This window comes from Acinonyx jubatus, chromosome D4 (genome assembly GCF_027475565.1).
Source record: "Acinonyx jubatus isolate Ajub_Pintada_27869175 chromosome D4, VMU_Ajub_asm_v1.0, whole genome shotgun sequence".
Taxonomy (NCBI): domain Eukaryota; kingdom Metazoa; phylum Chordata; class Mammalia; order Carnivora; family Felidae; genus Acinonyx; species Acinonyx jubatus.
This window is the reverse complement of record NC_069391.1, coordinates 31193273-31213296: the sequence shown is the minus strand read 5'-3', so window position 1 is coordinate 31213296 and position 20024 is coordinate 31193273. Positions and strand designations below refer to the sequence as shown.

General features: G+C 38.0%; 1 protein-coding gene across 3 annotated transcripts in view; it reads left to right on the top strand.

The window, feature by feature from the left end:
- PLPPR1 (phospholipid phosphatase related 1) overlaps positions 1-20024 on the top strand; it is a 590773-nt gene that overhangs the window by 67862 nt on the left and 502887 nt on the right. For all 3 annotated transcript variants that reach the window (XM_027039558.2, XM_053204867.1, XM_053204866.1), the window contains exon 3: positions 16850-17029. The gene's annotated coding sequence lies outside the window, so the exon portion shown is untranslated. The remainder of the gene's footprint in view (positions 1-16849; positions 17030-20024) is intronic.

Sequence of the window (20024 nt, the reverse complement as noted above, 5' to 3'; positions counted from 1 at the left end):
GAGGGAGTCTCTGTTCAGTGCCTGCTCTCTTAGCTTTTGGTGGCCTCAGGTGGTCCTTAGCTTGCTGATGATGTTCTCTCTGTGTCTTCACGTCATCCTCCCTCTGTAAATGTTTGTCTCCTTATCAGAATTTCCCTGGTTTATAAGGACACCAGTCATATTGGATTAGGTCCCATCCTAATGACCTTGCCTTGAACTTGATCATCTGCAAAGACCCTAGTTGCAAATAAGATCACATTTACAGGTACCAGGGATTAAGACTTCAACATCATTTTGGGAGACACAATGCAACCCATAACAAGTGTCTCATCTGGTAATAAATACTTCAAGGGTAGTTGGTGCCACCTAGCAGCTGGCCTAGGTTTGGCCAAAGCTTCCCATATTGGCTTCTGTTTTCTAGGAGAATTATTGCTGGTTCACTTTCCTTTTCCATCTTCTCAAGGAGAGTACAGAGCTCAGACTAGGACCTGTTTCTAATGTTTCATCTTTCAAGTGGACTGGGCTGTACATTTATTTTGAGAAGCATTGGCAGCCAGCTGAAACCAACTTCAGTAACATCCTGGGCTATTCAGGGCTTCTGTCCTTCTAGCCCATTTGTGGGAAGACAATGTATTATTAACTGATATCTTACAGCAGGCTTCTGATAATGCATTCCAGCATTTTATAGGTTTGCTACCTCTGAATGGATTGGAAATTCTCTGAATAATCCCACAGAGGCTGGGTAATCTTAGAAAATATCTTAATAGCAGTGAATCGATCAGAATAGACTTGTTTGGCACAATCCACAGGGATCACCTCTAGGGAGAAAACAAAGCCAAAAACAGAAAGAACTGAGTGGAAGAAATGAAACCGATGGAAGATTTAGCCAATTTCTAGTTTGGATTTAAATTACTGGCTTAATCTTGGCTGAGGTGGTGCTTCGGGAGGTGCCTCCATTGCTTTCCTTTTCAATTTGATGCTCAGTTTACGAACTGTGTGTCCTTCCATTTCATGTTCTTTCCCTCTGTGGTTTCTGACTCCCTGGAATGATGTTCACAAGGTAAGTTACAGTTGAGGGGGGAGTCCCTTACCTGATGCAGACTCATGCAGGTTTGCAGTCCCTTACTGAAAGTTGTGGCTTTACACTGGTGGTTCTCAGTCCTGGCTACATTCCCACAGATTCTGTTGCAATTGGTCTGGGTGGGCCTGGGTATCAGTGCTTTTTAAGAGTTGATCTGGCGATTCCAGTATATTGCCCATGTTGGAAACTACTCTTGCACCTTTCTGGTTTGTTTGATTCAAAAGATAAAAGGGCTAAGTTAGGGGACTGTTTGAAATGTAGAGTCAGCCTGAATCTCTTGAGACCACATCTTCTCCTCTACAACCCCTGTCCCTAGCTAGGTGCATTAAGGAGGCAAAATTCCCACCCCAGCTCCTGACCATGGCCATTGTAATGGAAAGCCATGCAGCTCCATGATATTTGTTTACTGCCCACAGCCTTGAGTCCATCCTGTTGTCTGATTCTCTAGACACTGGGTTTTCAGTTCCTGATGAAATTGCCTTTTACTTCATGTCCTTTTGGCCGGATTGGTAAGTTTAAGTTACATGACTACTTTAAGACTTTCTTAAATGGTGTGATGGTGGTTGTACAGCATTGTGAAAGTACTTAATGCCACTGAATTGCATGCTTAAAAATGGTTAAAATTGTGAATTTTATGTTATGTGTGTTTTACCACACTATAAAAATATAAAGTAAAAAAAAAGACTAGGTATTTGACTATACCCTGTGGGACAATAGTGGCTCTCTGAGGAAAAAAGAAAAGCCTTATTGGTAATATTTGCTGATTTCGGTGGTGTAAATGCTTCCCCCCAGGCCAATTTCAAGCTATTGACATGACTTTGAACTAGGAGTTCAAAGAGAAAAGCAACATTGGCTCTTCTGAGCCCACTCCTTTCTTTGGGAAACTTACTATGCCTTTACTTCCTGCTTCCTCTCTCCACTTGCTGCTCTTTGTTGTAAATTGGAGTTTTAAATCCAGATTATTAAACAATTATCATTTTTACATTGGACAACATACAGCCTTTTAATGATAATTTGACATTTACATTAATTTTTTGTCCAAATGTTAACTAGACTGTATTTCACTAACTACTTTCTTTTATAATATCAATTTTTCTTTTCTTGAATTTTTGCTTTCATTTTCAGTTATATATATACTCTAGATGTTTTTTTCATGAAGAGTACATAAGTGTTTTAATTTCAGAATATTTAAATTTCTGAAATTTCTTTTTGTCTTTGAAGATAACTACTTGAATAGATGTGATATACTTTTTCCTTCAAAATTCGGTTCATAAAGATTGAGACCAATCTGATATTTGCTCTTTCGCACATCACTTTTATTTCTGATTGTTTTCTTGCATATTTTTTCACAAGTCTTGAACTTCAAGATTTTATCTAGGTTACATCTAAATAATTTTGCCTAGTACTCTTTTAGGCTTTGGGATTTGCAAAATGAATTCTTCATCTTAAGACATTTGCTTCTAATTTTAAACAGTTATTTCTTCTCTCTCTTCTCCGTTTTTACATCTGACATAGATAAAATTCTAATCTCTCCATATATCTTACCCTTTCTTTCATTAAATTAGCCTGTTAATCAATTTCTCCTGAATTTGTGGGAGAATATTTTGAATTCTACAATCTTATTTCTATAATCCTGATTACATTTTTTTAAGTTTATTTATTTTAAGAGAGAGAGAGAGAGAGAGGGGAAGTGAGTGGGGAGGGGAAGCGAGAGAGAGGGAGAGAGAATCCCAAGCAGGCTCTGCACCACCAGTGGAGAGCCCCATGTGAGGCGTGAGCTCACAAACCTTGAGATATGACCTGAGCTGAAATCAAGAGTTGGTCTGAGCCACCCAGGGGCCCTGTAATCCATTTTAGAAGGATCTGATCAGTTACTCCTTATATCCATCGTGGTGTTTTCACTGCATGTTTTCATTACAGTGTGTGTTGTTTTCTTCTTTTTTTTGACATCAGGCTATTGTGACTTTTCAAAAAAAATTTTTTTTTTTTGAGATAGAGAGCACGGACACGTGCACAAGAGGGGAGAAGAGTTGGAGGGAGGGAGGGAGAGAGAGAGAGAGAGAGAGAGAGAGAATATCTTAAGCAGGCTCCACACCCAACTCGGGGCTTGATCTCAAGATTGTGAGATTATAACCTGAGCCAAAATCAAAAGTTGGACACTTAACCAAGTGAACCACCCAGGCACCCCATGACTTCTTAAGGGTCTGTTGTGGTTTCATGTATGTGTGAACATTTTTCTCAACTCATCTTTTGAGAATGTGTATTGGGAAATGCCTAAAATTCTCTCTTGTTTCTGGTGGTCACATATTTCAAACATATTTCATACTTGCTCTGATTCCTCAGGTGGTTCCTTCTCCTTAATTTGATTTATTTTATAACTTTACATGTTTGCTGATTTTTTCCCCCTGTTTGCTTTTCCTACAGAAGAATGTCAATACCTGTGATCTGCTGGGAGTTGAAGTGGGTCTAATGGAGGGAATATGGATCCTTGTTTAAATATTTCAGACATAAATAAAGAAGAAAGAGAAAATGAAAATGTTAGGTTGTCTGGAGCTTTAAGCTACCAATTAGTTTAAAGATTTAGCATTCTAGTAGGGAAAGAATCAGAGCTAGAACCAGCATTTTTTTCCATGTTTGTTGTGGCAATCAGACTTCAATATGGGCAATTCCATATTTTTATGTGTGGCAAAATGAGCTAGTCATGGCAGTGCCCCTGTACAAGGGCAAGCATAGTAGTCCCCTAGATGAGAGCTGGGAGGAGTAAGTCCCTCCCAGAGTCCTGTCTTGATGTGGTCTCTAGCACCCATGCTTTTTCTAAAGGCTCAGATGGGAGTTAAATGTGATGTACGATGACCCCACAAGACCACTTTTGCCTCCCTCAATTGCTTATCCTTTTCAGTGGGTTCTGTTGAGCTCTCTTCCACTTACTTGTTAAGTAAATTCATCCAGCACATGAGAGAAGTCATGGGAATGGTCAGCCTTCCCTTCCGTCTCGTTCCCTTTGCATACATCAGTGTTTCTTGTGTGAAGATGTCATATACTTTTCATACTATTAACAATTTTTAAGTAATCTACATTGGCATTGGGAATGGGATATGCCCAGATTTCCACCTTAACTGGCAATCTAACAAAGGAGATAATAAACTAAATGTATGGGTTTAGAAGGTGGCAGTTCTATGCTGCTGGGAGATTGTTGTATATTTGTTGCTGGCATAGCTTCTTCAACAGGCCAGTGCTTGCTCCTTTCTCCAGTTGGGCTGTGTAGATCCTGCCTTTGTAGCAGTGTAACCATTGTAACTTACTTTATTAATTTAGGGTACAAATATGGTCATTATTTTGTCAGGTTAATTATTTCAGACCCCAGATATTCTAGTAGAAAGATGTCCAGTGTTTTTCCAAAGGCTTACCAAAGGCTTACCTTCTTGAAATTAAGGTTATTTCTTCTTCTAATGCCAGAATTAGAGGGAAACGAGAAGTCTTGGTCATTGCTTTCTATTAACTCCTAGCACTGCTGTTGAAGCTGCGTGCTCTAGTATCCCATGAATATTGATGTTTCCCTTTGCAATATGACAGTGGTCCAGACTCATGTGCCAACCACTGTGGTGCCTTACGGTTGAGCTCCAAGATCATACTTAAGTCCATACTCATATGTTCTTTAGTCTATAGTCAAATGTCCTCTAACACAACATTGTGCTTGGATGTATGGGTCCTGAGAGACTTCTAGGTCTGCATTGTTATTTCCATGCCCCCTGACTTCTGAATCTCAGGCCTTTGAGCTCGGATTGCTAACCTTTCCACAGACAGTTTTATTCTAGAGGGCTTGCCTTTTTTTCCTGTGGGTCTTATTCTGGACCACCCTGGTCTGCCATCATTGATCTTCCTGACTTTGAATCAGGGAACAGGGTTTGAGTGTATCAGACCCTTCTGCAGATTGGTTCACCTTTTCTCCTAGAAACCAGCCCAGTTGCCAATGGGTATTATAAGGGGTCTGACTTAGTAAGGCACAAATGTTTCTATTATATTCTTCTGCCAGAGCAGAGGTACATGCTCATCTTTTATAAGAGAGATGATTCAAATGAGTCTTTGAAGAACAGATGTCTAGTTCAAAGTGCTACTCTGCCCCTGCCTATATTGAAAAGCAGTGACTTTCAGTGACAGTGCTTCAAGTGACAGTAACTATTAATACAAAAGCAAGTGTAATCATTATATTTCTTGCTATTCTTTCATCATTCTGTTTATTTTAGAAGAGAGCATGACTATTTAAGGTATATTGAGTCACAGTATTTGAAATGGCAGACGGGTACTAAGTGTATCAGCTGGAACACAAACCCAGGCCTGGCTCACTCCCTGGTAGTAACAGAGTTCTTTCCACCATACTCTATATTGCTGGAAGTCTGAGTTATTGGCATTGAACAGTATTAATTACATGTGCATGAAAAAAGACTGGGTGACATTAGGCAGGTGTGACCATAAAAACTGCTCTTTCAGTGAATTTAATTGTCTCCCACTATTGGTTTGAATTGGTTGTGAACACACTGATAGAAGGTAATCAAAGAGCTGAATGAACCTGGCAGTTGTAAACGGAAGCACAGGGTCCCCATCAGGCCAGTACAGAAGTGAATGTGTCCATTGTTTTTAATAGGCCAAATATTTCTCTCTTGTTCCCTAGGAGGCAATTGGAAGAGACATGCTGATAGCTCCCCTTGGGGCATTAACTGGAATCAAATTAGTGAAGTGAAGCTTAAGTTGGTCATTTTATCCCCAGTTCACAAAAACAGGAAGTGAATGGTAGTGGGAACAAAGACATTTTCTAGTTCATCAAAGATTACAAATTGTATTAGTGGGGTATTTTCATTGTAGGAATTATGGGCATAGCAATGTAAAAGTATCACTTCTGATAAATTCCCATTTTTCTGTTGTGGTTCTTTTGTAAAGCAAGTCTTTCCACTGTAATGGATATCTTAATAACCGACATGGACATCTCTCCTTGCCTTGGTTACTGATTCCTCAGTGACATAGTTCCATAATCTACATTTAGTTTGTGCTTTATAGGTGATAAACACAGCTGCCCTGTCTGCAGGACATGGATGGCATCTATGAAAGTGAAGTGTGACACCCTCATGAACTTCTGGCCCATATGGGTTTTTTTTTCCCCTAATGTTTCAAGTTTTTATTTAAATTCTAGTTATTTAACATATAGTTTAATATTAGTTTCAGGAGAACTTAGTGATTCATCATTTACATATAACACCCAGTACTCATCACAACCAATGTCCTTAATACCCATCGTGCATTTAGCCCATCCTCCTGCCCATTTCCCCTCCAGCAGCCCTCAGTTTGTTCTCTGTAGTTAAGAGTCTCTCTCGTGGTTTGCCTCCCTCTCTTTTTTCTTTCACCTGTGTTGATCTGTTTTGTTCCCTAAATTCCACATATCAGTGAAATCATGTTAGTTTTCTTTCTCTGACTTATTTTGTTTAACATAATACACTCTAGCTCCATCCATGTCATTGCAAATGGCAAGATTTCATTCTTTTTGATGGCTGAGTAATAGTCCAGTGTGTGTGTGTGTGTGTGTGTGTGTGTGTGTGTGTGTGTATTCATACATGCATACATACATATCACATCTTTTTTATTCGTTCATCAGTCAGTGAACATTTGGGCTCTTTCCATAGTTTGGCTGTTGATGATAATGCTGTTATAAACATTGGGATGCATGTGTCCCTTTGAATCAGTATTTTTGTATCCTTTGTGGTGGATATGTTTTGAGTGCGGTATGGTCATAAGTTTCAAGACATCATTTGAGGAGTCAAAGAAAAAAAATGAACTATCCCGTATGCTCCATTGATGTTTTCCTAAGATAAAAACAGAAAAGTTGGAATATCCTAAATCAAAAAAAAAATTCCTTGGGCAATAGAACCAGTAGGGGATACTTCCATTCTGGGGGTTTAGAGATGTTTGATGGACATTTCCTGGAGGATCAAGTTGTACCTGTAAGTAAACCTCTAAGGATCTGTGTACACAGAAACCCAAGGAAAGAAGAAACAAGGGGAGGCTGTTAGTGCCTCAGTGCACTGTGCTTTTCTTTTCATCCACTAAATTACAAATTTAATGAAGTTACTTAAATTCCTGTGAAGTCAAATAAGAGTTCAGTGTATTTTCAATTGAATTATCCAGATTGACTATTGACATGTACAATATTTAATTTAATTTATTGCTCCTTACATAGTTATGGACACTCAGTATAAATGAAAACAATGAATCTGGTTGCATTTTTAAAGCAGTAGCCTCACGTGGGAATGTGAACAATAAATGGATGTGGCAGCTTTCAAAAGGAGAGAAACTTTTTAAAAATGTGTATCCTATTTTATATCATAACTATTTGATATATATATATATATATATATATATATATATATATATATATACAGTTGAGCAACTATTTGGTTTTAGAGCTATTCTCATGTTCCTGGCCTTGTGCTGGGGTCTGAGGTTCCCGAAATTAAATAAAATAGTCTGTTGATTTCAGAAAAAGCTCATTGCCCTTTATTGGAATGTTGAATTGTTTATTTTTAGTGAATGAAATGTGTCTTAAACCTTAATGCAGACAGTGAATTAAGGTTCTGCGTGATAACTTATTTTGTAAATAGGGATTATTTTTGTAAAAAGGAAATTTATTATAAATGGATCTTTTATATCCTGTTTCTTAAAGCGGGGGCCTGTCTCTAATGTAGCTGCCTCTTAAAACAGGTATCTAAAATAAAAAGAAGGGGGGACTTGAGGCTTGCTGAGCTTTAAGTATTCTGGCTACTTACCTCCCACTTTTCCCCATTTCAACCCTCCGCTTCAGGGGCTACTTCCCCTCCCTGTTTTCACACACCTTATTCTCACCTTCCTTGATAATTTGCTGAGTATGTTCCTTATACCCAGAATTTCTTATTTTCTCTGATAATCCAAACGTTTCACTGATTTTAAGATGTGATTCAACTCTCTCTTCTTCCTTAAAGTGTTTCCTACCCTTAGTCAGAACTCTTTTTTTATCATTGAATTCTGGGAACAATGTCAGGCCAATTAGCACTTGATCAGTTTCTAGTGTTATAATAATATTAATGATAACAAAAACAAGAACAACTTTTACTAAGTGCTTACTGGGTGCCAGTGTTACCACCATCTAAAGACACAGGTGCTATTATTATCTTCATTTTATAGATGAGAACGTTAAAGCATGGAGAACCGAGTAACTTAATCAAGGTCGCACAGCTGGAAACTGGTAAGACCCAGACTATTTGACTCTGGAGCCTGAGCTTCTACTCAGCGGTGTTTTTCAGTGTGTGGTTGCCTGACCATGTGGATTAGTTAGAATCACCTATTTGGATACTGTTAAAAATGCAGCACTCAGTTACTAAAGTTACTCAGTTCAGTTACTGAACACACCCCAGAAATACTGTCTTGTTGGAGTCCCTGGGTCTAGGTCTGCAGCCTGGAAATCTGCATCCTTAAAGTTCCTGAATAATTTTTACAAACTGTATTTTGAAAATTACTGCACATAACTGACTTTTCATTTTTATCTCTAATCAGACTGTAAACTTTACTTTTTATTTTTAAAATTTTAATTTCAGTATGGTTAACATACAGTGTTATATTAGTTTCAGGTGTACAATATAGTGATTCGACAGTTCCATACATTACTCATTGCTCATCATGGTAAGTGTACTCTTAACCCCCTTCACCTCTTTCACCCATCCCCGCCCACCTCCTTTCTGGCAACTACCAGTTTGTTCTCTATAGTTAGAGTCTGTTTCTTGGTTTGTCTCTCTCCCTTTTTTTCTTCCTTTGGCTCATTTGTTTTGCTTCTTAAATTCCACATATGAGTGAAATCATATGGTATTTGTCTTTTTCTCTGACTTATTTTGCTTAGCTTTACACTCTCTAGCTCCATCCAGGTTGTTGCAAATGGTAAGATTTCATTCTTTTTTGGTGGCCATCTATATCTGTATCTATCTATGTCTCTGTATCTATCTGTCTATCCACCACGTCTTTCTTATCGATTCATCTATCGATGGACACTTGGGCTGCTACCATAATTTGGCTACTGTATATAATGCTTCTATAAACAGAGGGGTGCATGTATCCCTTTGAATTAGTGTTTTTATATTTTTTGGGTAAATATCCAGTATAGACTGTAAACTTCTTGAGGTCAGGGATTATGTTATCTACTACCTTCTGAATCCCAAAGTCTGCAATAGATATTTAGACATTTACTATATGCTTTCTCACTACTTGCATTTTTGATTTAGAAAGCAAAATTAAATGTATTCATATAGCAGTGGGAAAGACTCAATATGGTGGGACTTCCACTTAAAGCTTCGAGTAAAAATCAGAGGCACCTGGGTAGCTCAATCAGTTGAGCGTCCAACTCTTGATTTCAGCTTGGTCATGATCCCAGGGTCGTGGGATTGAGCCCAGTGTCGGGCTCTGTGCTGAGCATGGAGCCTGCTTAAGAGTCTCTCTCTCTCTCTCTCTCTCTCTCTCTCTCTCTCTCTCTGTCTCTCTCTCTCTCTGTCTCTCTCTCCCTCTCCCTCTCCCTCTCTCCTTCCCTCTGCCTCTCTCCTCAGCTTGTGTGCTTTCTCTCTCTAAAATAAAAAAAAAAATAAAGCATCCAGTAATAATCAAAGGTCCCACAGTTAGAACCCAGAGTTAGGGTCGATCTCATGAAGACCTCTCAGTTTCTCACACTCACTCACTGCATCCTTATTTCCTGCTTCAGTTTACCTGCCTTTAAATTTGAGGAGACTTTAATAATAAAAAACAGAGATATTGGTGGGAGTTAATAATTGTAATTAGAATATAGAATTTTAAAAGACTGGGGTGCCTGGGTGGCTCAGTTGGTTAAGTGTGTGACTTTGACTCTGGTCGTGATCTCATGGTTTGTAAGTGTGAGCACTGCATTGGGCTCTCTGCTGTCAGTGTGCAGCCTGCTTTGGATTTTCTGTCCCCCTCTTTTTCTGCCCCCCCCCCGCTCCTGCTTTCTCTCTCAAAAATAAATAAATATTAAAGAAAAAGTTTAAAAGTGATTAGGCTAACATAACATTTAGAAGTTTAAGATAATAAATGAAACTGTCTTACTATTGGAATGAGATCATACAGGAGCTTGAAAAACCCACTTCCAATCCATTGTGGCCAAACTTCCACATCAGTTCAATTAGGTAGATATTAAGGAGCCACACAGAGTTTACCTATACCCTCTGACTACTCTTTTTTTTTTAATGCTTTATTTATTTTTAAGACAGAGAGAGACAGAGCATGAGTGGGCATGGGGCAGAGAGAGGGAGACACAGAACCCGAAGCAGGCTCCAGGCTCTGAGCTGGCAGCACAGAGCTGGATGCAGGGCTCGAACTCATGAACCGCGAGATCATGACCTGAGCTGAAGTCGGATGCCCAACCGACTGAGCCACCCAGGCGCCCCTACTCTTGATAATTGTTGGTAAGCCACTAGTGGCCTGTCGTTGTTGTGTGGTAATAGGGTGCTCTCCTTCCCCATACCATTTGGTCCACCATCTTAGATGTCATCCAATCCAGGCTCCTAGTTTAAAAACAAGCTATTTGAATTCCTAAGATCAAGCTAGGATTTTAACCCAGACCTTAATATTCCAAATTCAGTGTTCTCCCACTGCATCATGCTATCTCCTTTCATTACATGTTATTGAACATGTTAGCCAAAGAAGGCCAATAACACAGAAAAGAGACTTATTTTGTTACCTGCTCATTTTTGTTAGCTAGTCTCTCATGTGGCATCAGCTACTGAAGGACCATTGACAGTGTTCTAACCACTTAAATCTTACCCACTGACACTCAAAATTATGACAGTCCAAACCTACCTACCTTTTTCTTTCTGTCTCTCCCTACCACCCCTCCCTTCCTTCCTTCCTATATATTTTTTCCAAACCTTTATTTTTAATCTGAATGCCAGCCATACCACTAGGTACTTGTTACTATTAAACTTTAGCAGTTGGCTAATGTGCAGTTAATAAGTTAAACTTCGTGGGCTACTATCCAGCCTAAGTGTGTTGACAATTGTTATCAAAATTTTGCTTAAGGAATAGTTTTGGAAACTAATGAAAAATATGAACATCATCTACCATACTCTAATGAGGATGGAAAACATCTAATACCTATTTAGAGATACAGTGGATTAAGGATAGACTGTGAACAGAGTCAGCACCTTTGTCTTTCTGGAAGTCGTTTGTTTTGCCATCACATGTCTGCCTATCACCTGCCTATAAATATGTTTTTAGATTGCCTGCCCTGAAAGGAGTAGTTTAAACTTTGTAGGAATATGTAATTAAATAATCTCTTAAGGAGATACTCCAAAAAGCTTCTCTTTTCCTTAGATGAATTAAGCCAATGTACATGAATTGTTGAAGCCCATCCAAATGAAATATGAATTCGGCAGCCTCCTTCCTTTAATGGCCTTCTGCCCAAAATAAAACTGGCCAGCAAGCAATATTTATCTTAGCAATGCTGCCATTTCATATCACAAAGTGACCGTGTAGTCTCATAAACATAGTCCAAAAGTGCTGACTTTTAAAGGCAGTTGATTTTTTACTTGCTACTGTTTTATAGCTTTGCATAAAATGCTAATGCCATGACATTTGTAGAACTATTAAATCATTTTAATGAAAGAGTAACAGTTATACAACTAATTCATTTGAGTGCATTTCCCTTGCAGAATCCTTTAGTGGTTGATTGTAATGGGAAAGAGTTTTTTTTTTATTTTTTTTTTAAGCTCCATAATTTTCTCACATGGAACCAAATCCCATTATTTTGGTGTAGTTTGTAACCCAAGTCTAATGGAACCAAATTCATCGACAGAATTTGTTGTCTCAAATCTGCGCTCATTTGCCTCATGGCCCCACTTAATTTGATCTATAGTCTAGGCAAGCCAAGTCTGCTTTTCTTGAGAAATACAGCGTTCTGTTTCCCTTTTATGTGTTTAGGGGTAAATATGTAGTCATGCATTTTAGCTACTGAAAAATGAGCTCAATTGCATACGCCAAATCAAGGAGATTATTTGGGCTTTAAAAATTATCTTGTGATCACATAAGACGACAGCTGGTATTGATTCTTGTCTAAGCCCACATTTCTTTGTTAATGGCCATCCCATGCAGCATATGCTATCGTACCTGGGCCTCTGTAGAAGGAAATGGCTGGAAAATGCTGGAGACATTAAGCACTGTGAGCAGGAGAATTGGATCTGTATTCCCAAATAGATCACCACTGTTATCAACCTGCAGCTTTCTTTTACAATAGAAATGATTCTTATCTCTGTGTTCTGTGTTTTCAGACAAAGGCCCCATGTATAGATAATTCTTATTTCTTGAACAGAAGTATTTTTTTTAGAAACATTGTATTTCCTGATGCCCTCAATTGCTTGGGAGAACAGAGTTAATAAACTTCATTGTCAACATATTTTTTTTTTTGCCCTTACAAATAGGTATATTCTTGTGAAATGTAGGAGCCTGCATTTACTTTGCTTACCCTGACTATAAATTTTTCTTTACTTTCCATAGTTTTGATTTTCTTCTGGAGCAGCTAATCTCATCATTGTTCTACTATGAGTTTAAGGATTTTGCTGCTAAAATGTTCAACCATTTAGTCATATCTTTTTCTTCACCCCAGGCTTTTCTTGAGCATAGATATAAAATATTGTGGAGAGATGTGGAAACCAGAATGTATTCCCTTAGGATGAATGGATTCTTTATGAAGCCTAGTAGAACAACAGTGCTTGTATGTATTTTATCTAGTGTTGATTAAGCATTTTGGGACAAAGTTTTCTGCTAAAATAATGCCTATACGATATCACTCCAAGAATATAACATGAAATTGATTCACTGATGTTTGGTACTTTTATCATTCACACAATATTATTGATTTGATTAAACACATCTGTTTAGGCTCTTGTGGTCAGGTTTCTTTACTGTATTTCCTTATTCACAATGAAAGGGCTAGAGTTTCTTTTTGTATTTATGTAGGTGCTGATTGAATGTGTATAATTCTATGATTATTTTTCAGCTAGATCATCAGAATACAAATTTTGTCTGTTAAAATGTCACATATTTGGGTTAATGTCTTACTGTTTTTATAAGCTGTAGTAAAAATTGAACAAAAATCACTTTATCACTTAATTCTATGTGTCATTAACTGTACATTAAACCCCAGGGTCTGATACTACTAATAGCAACTAACAATTATGAAGTGACTGAAAGTTGATAAAACACTTTCACAAATATTTGATCCTCACAACTCTGTAAGGTGCATTTGTAATTCCAGCTTTCCTGTTGAGAATACGGAGGTTTCCAAGCATATAATAAACTGGATATTTATTTTTTCTTTTCCAGCTTTGTTGAGGTGTAACTGACAGATAATATTGAATGTAAAGTGTACATGTGATGATTTGATATACATGTACTTTGTGAAATGATTGCTATAGTCAGGGTAATTAACATGGATGTTTGCTGCTGATCAGTGTAATAGAAGAGGCCATTTACTGTATGTCACTGAATAACTTGAAGAATTACATCTAAATTGTTACCAGGAAATAAGGATGAATGTAAAGACTTAATTTGCATAGGGTGATTTTGGCCACAACAGGTTTAGTGTGTTTCCAGAACCTTGTCGTACAGGTTGGCTGCATAATATCAACGATAGATTTGGTTTCCATGAACTCAGATGCATTTTATTTGACAACTGTGCCATTGCCAGGCCAGCATCAGCCCATAAAAAGGCCAGGATTCTGTAAACAAGATAGAAGTTAAGCAAGTACATCTGAGAGGAAAGCATTATAGGACAAGAGAGCCTGGAAAGACCATTACCACTTTCTTGTTCTTCCAAGAAGACTTGAATAGAGTAGCTGGTTGTCAGTATGGTGTATTTGAGTACAGAAAACCTTTCCTACTTTTCAGTATCTCTAAGCATGATCTGTCCCCTTCTCCCTTACCTATTTCAAATATAAGACTTGCTCTCTTGGGTATTATTCATTTGGTTAAAGTCTCTACAGTTACTTTTGTAGTCAGTGACACATCTTTTCATGTGCAGACAAATTTAGTCTTCTCCAGGTTTCCTTTTAGACATTTTCCCTGGGTGATTTTGTACATTCCCAAGTATTCAAACATTACTAATATACTGGACCCTCAATTTATAGCACAAGCTCATTCTTATGTTCTAGGCTTTTTGGTTTTTTGTTTTTTCAAATTTGAATCCAATTTGTAATCTTGTTCCCCAAATCTTGTTTCTTTGTCTTCATTAATGGCACTCCCATCTCATCACCCTCTGTTGCATAAGTTAGGAACCTCTTTGTTTCTTTTCCTCTGTGTAAAATAGGTTAGTAAGTTGTGCTGATTTCTCCCCTCAAAAACGCCAGAAACTGCCTTTTCCTCTCTATCCCTGTGACCACTGCCCTGCTTTAGCTCATCATGATCTTCTGTGTGGATTGTTGTAACTGATCTTTGATGGGTCTGTTATCTGTGCTGTAGTTCTCTCCTTCCAGTCCATCCTATGCATCGTTATCACTGATTTTATAAAACTGATCATTGCCTCTCTGCTTGATTAAAACCTTTGAATGTGTTCCTTTAAGGTCACATTCCCTAAGGGTTATAGTCAAAGACTTCACCATCTGATTACAGTTTGACAACTATATACATTTATATTTATGCACTCATTTATATTTATATATAATATACAAATATGTATACATATGTGAATATATGTATATACAGGCATATGTATGTGAGCACTTGTGTATGTATACATGCTTATAGTCTAGCTTCGTTTTTGCTATTTCCTACCATATTGCCTATATCTGAACACACTGGACAACCCAAAAGTCCTCAAGTACAATGTGTATTTTCAAGCCTGCTTGTCTTTGCTCATGCTGTACCCCCTGTTTGGAAGGTCCTTCATCCTGTATGATAATGTTCTATTTATGCTCTACAATCAAGCTCAAATGTCATCTCCCTTGTGAAACCTCTCTTGACTTTCTTTCTCAATTACCTGTGCAACCATTTGCTCTCAGGTGGAATTAATCTTTGTGAGTTTTCCCCCCTGCTGTAGAATGGACTTAAGTATTGCATTTAGAATGGATTCAGTCATTGCAGTTCTCCTTATACTATAAATGTGTCCTCTCCTGAAGGAGGGAAATAATCAGTGTTTGTTCATGAGGCTTGGTCAGTGGTCTTATTAACCTTAGCCGCTCAGATGCTGTCTGGTTTCTCCTTATCTGAATCTGTCACATCGCTTTCATTCTCAGACTCCTGTAGTTAACCACTATAGCCTGGATAAAACTATGCCAAAGCTGGGGAAGGAAACGGTTCAGTAATCCAGGCTCCTCAGGCAAAATTACTCAGTTTCTATGAATTCCTTATTTCTCAGATTTAATGTTACTGGTTTTCTGACCCTGTGCCTGACCTGACTTTAGATAGCTGAACCTGTGCTGTTAGCCACCTGCCTAGTTGTTTTCTCCTGTCAATTAGCTGCCATCTGAATCCCTGGGTACTGGACTGCTGCCATCTGTACCTGCCATATCCTTTGGCTATGTGCCAAACTGTCCAACCTTCTGTGCTTTTGTGGTCATCTGAAATTCTTCACCTTAACCCTCCTTGTTCTGACCAGGGACCTCTAGCTTCCAATCTTGGGAACCGAACTGATAATTTGTTATCTTTGAGGGGGAATATACTAAAGCACTTATAATTAGAATATATTGTGGATTTGTTTTTGTTTTTGCTTTGGGGAGATTGGAAATAGAGAATATGACTGAGAAAATAAAATCCTGGACACTTTTGATAGGCACAAAAATGGAAATGGGAAAGGTTTAGAGTTTAGGGAACTCTCTGTGGGCATGTGTGGGTGACACATGACAATAGTAGGATATCTAGGGTGAGGTACCACAGAAGAGGTAAAGAATCAGCAAAGATAACTTCAACTATTTCAGCATTTGGCGGCCCGGACTGAATTCTAGCTGTATATGTCTTCATTATGAAAAGAAAACAAGACTGTCTTACAACTGTGGTACATATAAATTCAACCTTTTTAAGCTGGGACTAGGTCTAATAATTTAAATACACAATAGAAGCCCAGAATATCTCTTTGCACATAGCATTACACCTTCCAGGACCTCACATTGAAAACTATTATTGAAAAAAAAAAGATTTCATTGGAATGTTCCATTTCACAGAAAAATTCAAATTTAATTGCATAAATTCATCATCATGCAATTTAGTATTGAAGTGTTGTTTACAGTGGGACAGTGTTCTTCCTTTATAGTGGTAGGATTAAGCATTCAAAGATTTACAGTGAAATGATGAAACTCAGGTAGGCATGGTTTTGGTATCCTAGATATCCAGAAATACTGGGTTTTCAGGGAAGCAATAAAATCTGTTCAGCAGGGCACAGGCTAGGGGCTGGGAAGAAGTTGTCCAGTGATAGAGGGCTGGCCTGGAGTCAACACCTGGGCTACTCAAATACAATATTCTCAAGTTCATTCTGGGAGGAAAAGGTGGGTAGAACTCTGTGTGATCCAAAATCAATGCAAAGTGACTACTTCCAAATGATCACTGTTTTGGGAAATCCTCCCATATCTACATGGAGAAATTGGAGATAAATTCAGACCCTAAGGGAAGAGCCTATAATGAACTAGAATCTAAGAGGCAGGTTGGTGCAGTGGAAGGAGAGCTGTTTCTTACCTGCAGTGTGACCTTGAGTAAGTTTTTTTTTTTAAGTATTTTATTTTATTTTAGAGTGCATGCACGTGTAACCTGGAGAGAGGGGCAGAGGAAGAGAGAGAGAGAATCCCAAGCAGGCTACACCTTCGGCATGGAGCCTGACATAGGGCTCGATCCCACAACCTTGGGATCATGACCTGAGTAGAAATCAAGAGTTGGATGCTCAACTGACTGAGCTGTGCAGGCGCCCCTTGGGTAAGTTTTGTAAACTCCCTAAGCATCAGTTTTCTTATCTATAAGATGATGATAATAGCACCTTATCTAAAGATCATGTATTAAATATATGAAGAACTTAGAACAGTGCCTTGTTAATGGTAGATTCTCAGTAAATCATTCACTATTTACATCACCTAGCCATCCTGAGGTCTTTTTATTGAGCCTGGAATTCAAAGTCACCTTCATTTAATAGGACTCTAGCCAAAAATAATGGAAATGTGGGCAGAGCTCCAGTCCTAGAAAAAGGGCTACAGTTACAGAAAGTAGAATAAGAATGAATGGGACAGACGTATGTGGGCTGCAGTTGCCTAAGGCTTTCATGGTGTACTACTGGTTTTTGTTTCTGGTTAGCAAAATGAAGGAATCAGAAAATATTTCACCATAAAAAGATAATTCATATAACTTATTAATGCCAATGTGCATAGGCGATGATCTTAACAAAAACAACAATTGTCACAAATTGCCAAGTCATTCTTGGAGGTTATGTTTCTTAGCCCTAGAGTGGGGAGAACTATCATTTTACACCCCATAAGTAATATTGTCTTGTTCTTCTTGCCAGGAATGATAAAGCATCTTTTTTCTGTTTAATGCTATTACTATTTTTGGCAACCTCATGTCCCATTAGTTTCTTTTCATTTTTAATTTAAATTTTAGTTAAAATACAGGGAAATACTGGTTTCAGGAGTAGAATTCAGTGATTCATCACTTAACATACAACACCCAATACTCCTCACAAGTGCCCTCCTTAATACCCATCACCCATGTAGCCCATCTAGATCAAACCTCAGTTTGTTCTCTATCATTAAGAGTCTCTTGTGGCTTGCTTCTCTCCCTCTCTCTCTCTTTTTTCCTCTTCTCATGTTCATCTGTTTTGTTTCTTAAATTCCACATATGAATGAAGTCATATGGTATTTGTCTTTCTCTGATTGACTTATTTTGCTTACCATAACACATTCTGGCTCCAGTCTGTCATCACAAATGGAAAGATTTCATTCTTTTGATGGCTGAGTGGTATTCCATTGCATGTATGTATATATGTGTATATGTGTATATATGTACATATATGTATGTATATATGTACATATATGTATGCATATGTGTATATATGTGTATATACATACATGTATACATACACCACATTTTCTTTATCCATTCATTAGTTGATGGATATTTGGGCTCTCTTCATAGTTTGGCTGTTGTTGATAGTGCTGCTATAAACACTGGGGTGCATATAGCCCTTCAAATAAGTGTTTTTGTATCCTTTGGGTAAATACCTAGTAATGCAATTTCTGGGCCATAGGGTGGTTCTGTTTTTAGTTTTTTGAGGAACTTCTAGTCTGTTCTCCAGTGGTTACACCAGTTTGCATTCCCACTGACAGTGCAAGAGGGTTCCTCTTTCTCTGCATCCTTGCCAACACCTGTTGTTTCTTGTGAATTTTAGCCATTCTGACAGGTGTGAGGTGGTATCTCATCATGGTTTTGATTTGCATTTCCCTGATGATGAGTAATGTTGAGCATCTTTTCATGTCTGTTAGCCATCTGGATGTCTTTATAAAAATGTCTGTTCATGTCTTTTGCCCATTTCTTAACTAGGTTGTTTGTTTCTTAGATGTTGAGTTTGATAAGTTCTTCATAGATCTTGGATACTAACCCTTTACCAGATGTGTGATTTGCAAATATCTTCTCTCATTCTGTCAGTTGCCTTTTAGTTTTATTGATTGTTTCCTTCACTGTGCAGAAGATTTTTATCTTGTGAGGTCCCAATAGTTCATTTTTGTTTTTGTTTCCCTTGCCTACAGGGACATGTCTAGTAAGAAGTTGCTCCGACCGAGGTCAAAGAGTTTGCTGCCTGTGTTCTCCTCCACGATTTTGATGGTTTCCTGTCTCATATTTAGGTCTTTCATCCATTTTGAATTTATTTTTTGTGTATGGTATAAGAAAGTGGTCCAGTTTCATTCTTCTGCATGTCACTCACTGTCCAGTTTTCCCAGCACCATTTGCTGAAGAGACTTTTTTCCATTGGATATTCTTTCCTGCTTTGTCAAAAGATTAGTCAGCCATACATTTGTGGGTCCATTTCTGGGTTCTCTATTCTATTACACTGATCTATTTGTCTGTTTTTGTGCCAGTACCATACTGTATTAATGATTACAGCTTTGTAATATAGCTCGAAATCTGGAATTGTGATGCCTCCAGTTTTGTTTTTCTTTTTCAGGATTTCTTTGGCTATTTGGGATCTTCTGTGGTTCCATACAAATTTTAGGATTTTTTTTCTAGTTCTGTGACAAATGCTGGTGTTACTTTGATGAAGATTCCACTGAATGTGTGGATTTATTTGAGTAGTATAGACATTTTAACAATGCTTGTTCTTTCAGTCCATGAGCATGGAATGCTTTTCCATTTGTTTGTGTTCTCTTCAATTTCTTTCATAAGTGTTCTATAATTTTTAGAGTACAGATATTTTATCTCTTCTAGTTAGGTTTATTCTTAGGTATGTTTTAGTGCAACTGCAAATGGGACTGATTCCTTGATTTCTTTTTCTGCTGCTTCGTTATTGGTGTGTAGTAATGTGATAGACATCTGCACATTGAATTTTATTTCCTGTGACTTTGATGAATGCTTGTATTAGTTCTAGCAATTTTATGGTGGAGTCTTTTGGGTTTTCTACATAGAGTATCATGTCATCTGAAAATAGTGAAAGTTTTACTTCTTCCTTGCCACTTTGGATGCCTTTGATTTCTTTTTGTTGTCTGATTGCTGAGGCTAAGATTTCCAGTACTATGTTAAATAGTATACATTAACCTCTATATGAAAGAGGACTAAAGTCTAGTGGCCAGGCTAAACTTAAGGGAGACAGTTAAAATCAGGACAACCAAAGAATGCCTTCCTTTATTTCCCTGGCAGAGTGCTTATGTGACTTGAGAGAACAGCCACGATGGGGTGATCTCAGGGGGAAGATAACAGGGATGAGCAC